Source organism: Montipora capricornis, chromosome 1 (genome assembly GCF_036669925.1).
Source record: "Montipora capricornis isolate CH-2021 chromosome 1, ASM3666992v2, whole genome shotgun sequence".
NCBI lineage: Eukaryota > Metazoa > Cnidaria > Anthozoa > Scleractinia > Acroporidae > Montipora > Montipora capricornis.
The window spans coordinates 6,914,969-6,917,468 of NC_090883.1; the positions used below are offsets into that span (position 1 = coordinate 6,914,969).

At 39.1% G+C, this 2,500-nt stretch overlaps 1 protein-coding gene across 1 annotated transcript in view; it reads right to left on the bottom strand.

Moving 5' to 3' along the window:
* LOC138046228 (uncharacterized) overlaps positions 1-1,798 on the bottom strand; it is a 30,395-nt gene extending 28,597 nt beyond the window's left edge. The window contains exon 1 of the mRNA XM_068892969.1: positions 1,693-1,798. The gene's annotated coding sequence lies outside the window, so the exon portion shown is untranslated. The remainder of the gene's footprint in view (positions 1-1,692) is intronic.
* Positions 1,799-2,500: the final 702 nt, after the last annotated feature.

Genomic DNA, 2,500 nt, shown 5'->3' on the forward strand with positions numbered 1-2,500 from the left:
TAGTTTGTTTGTTTTCTTTTTTGTTTTTTTTTTGTTTTTTTTTTTTGTTTGTTTTTTTCCGTGTCGGTGAAAGTCTTGCCTGTCACTCCCCTGGTAAGTGGTGTCTTTGTGTATAGAGCCTTCTGCGCGTATTTTCTTAGGATCGAGAGGGTAGTGGAACTGCGTAGATTTCTCTGATGGACACAGTAGAATCATTAACTTAGCCTGCAATGGCGTCGAAAGTCATGCAACGCGAATGGCGTTTTAGTGGATCCTTAAACAAAATATACCCTTATGGAGCTCAATAATGGAAAGTCAGTTGGATAAACTAGGCATAAATCTCAAAAGCGACGAGTACTGGACTTCGACAACAATCTATCGCCCGTCGAGACGAAATCAAAGTGAGCAGTATTTACCTGAAGTACATGGTAATTTGACACAATTGAGTTTCTTGTCTTCACGCACGCAATGAAATAGGAAGAGGTTTTCGCCTCTAAGAGCAAATATGTTGTTTGTTTCAATAAAATTTTCGCTGGAAAAGATTCTGTGGTATTTTCTGCCTTTGTGAATTATAATATCATGTTGTGTATTGAATTTTTGAGCTTAAGGTTCCAATGTGATATGGGAGAAGTTTTTTAGTATTGCTCTGTAAGCAGGAAGGGTTCACAGGCCTGTTGGAAGCGTGCTTGAGTTTCAACAAAATGAGCCCCAAAATCAGTGAAAACTTGTGACGCAGATGAATAATAAAGTAGCTGCTATTTCCAAAATGATGGAATTACCTGGTGATAAATAACGTCGTACGCGTCTTGGAGAGTAAATTTTGACTTTGCATAAACAAGAGTTGGGCGATTGTGATCTTTGTTTTGACTTCGCTCATTTCTGTCATTTCATTGTCAAACTTTATAACACTTGACAGAAAAAGAAACTTACAAAAACCCGGTATCTTGCCATCATTTGACACAGATGCTTCACTGTTTGGCGAGTAAACATGCCGCGGTAACTTAATCACGGCGCCCGCTGAATTCCGGCCATGTCACTTTCGATTTTGCAATTTACTTGAACGTAGCAAAAATCTCCCAAAATGTTTGTCGCTGATCGTAACTTTTTATATTCTATATTCACGGTTCAAAATTAATGTTGTTTTCATGTCGTAAATATTTTATTCTCGATCGACCGTCCGGGAAACTTCCTTCTGCTCTTTCTGAAAACTGTGTATCAATATTTATTTGCTTTTTCATCAATATTTGTTTTGCATAAAGCAAGCTAACAGAATCTGTACCTTGCTGAGTTCGCATTTGTTAGCGTTAATAGTATTTTCGGTCAGATGTTTCTGTTTTCTCTGAGGGGTTTATTGTTTCGGTCTCCCATCCCAACACTAACCCCGCGAAACAGGGCTTGACTTCAGTGAAGTTAAGTATTACAAAGTTTTCGGATGCTCATAGGGCACACTTGTGGTGAAAAAAAGTTGTGAGGGAACTTGAAAATTATCAACATGTCAGCCCAGAAGCCAATGTTTCTCGCTTCTCTTTTATTTGTTATTCTTCAGAGACTGGAATGCTGTATTTCAATACCACACAATTCAGTGCCTTCTGATTTTCTGTAGCACGTACCACAGGCAAGCCAGTGTATGCTTCACAGAAGCATCTAGTCTTTTAAGCATTGACCCCTCTTAAATATATGACCGACAAAGAGATCGTTGTTTGAGATACATACCTCTGTTCTCTCAGTATCAAACGCCTTGGTATTGAAAGGAAATCAGTGACTTTTCTTCAATCAGCTCAATACAGTTTTGTCACTAAAATGGTGCTCAGGATCAACCTTCAACTTAAATAGTCAGACTTCTCTTTGTGCTGTCGTGGTGGACGACTATTGGTCCGCGCAGAGGGAAAGTCCCTTTACTTCCTTCTGCAGCTTCTTTAAGGAATGCGGTAGGGCAAGGACTGGGGATAGGAGATCGAGTTTCGCGATTGTCTCGTACTACATCTTGAAATTAAAAGGCGAGAATACCTGCGAGGATTATAGCTTCACTTGATTTCACTTGAAATTAAAAGGGTTAGATTTGTTCGCAAATTTTCGTCTTACACGATCCACACGAATGTTCTCACACAATCCATGAAGGACAGCTGTCAGCTTGTTTCATTTCCATTTTCGAGTCTGCTACCATAATGAACCGCAATGTAAAAATAAACAGAGTAATGATGTCATCATCACCCCCTCCCATCCCCTAAGAGGGGAGAAAAGTGTGTGAAAAAGAGATAAATACACGTTTTTGAAAAAAGCAGCGTTTAATCCTCAAAGTTTAATTATAACTCCCCTTCTTAATTCTAATTTCCTGCTTTGTTTTCCCGGAAAGTATAGAGGTCTTTGTTTGCTTGTCTTTGTTTGCCTTGTCATTTTCGAGTCTGCTACCATAATAAACCGCAATGTAAAAATAAACAGAGTAATGATGTCGTCATCACCCCCTCCCATCCCCTAAGAGGGGAGAAAAGTGTGTGAAAAAGAGATAAATACACGTTTTTGA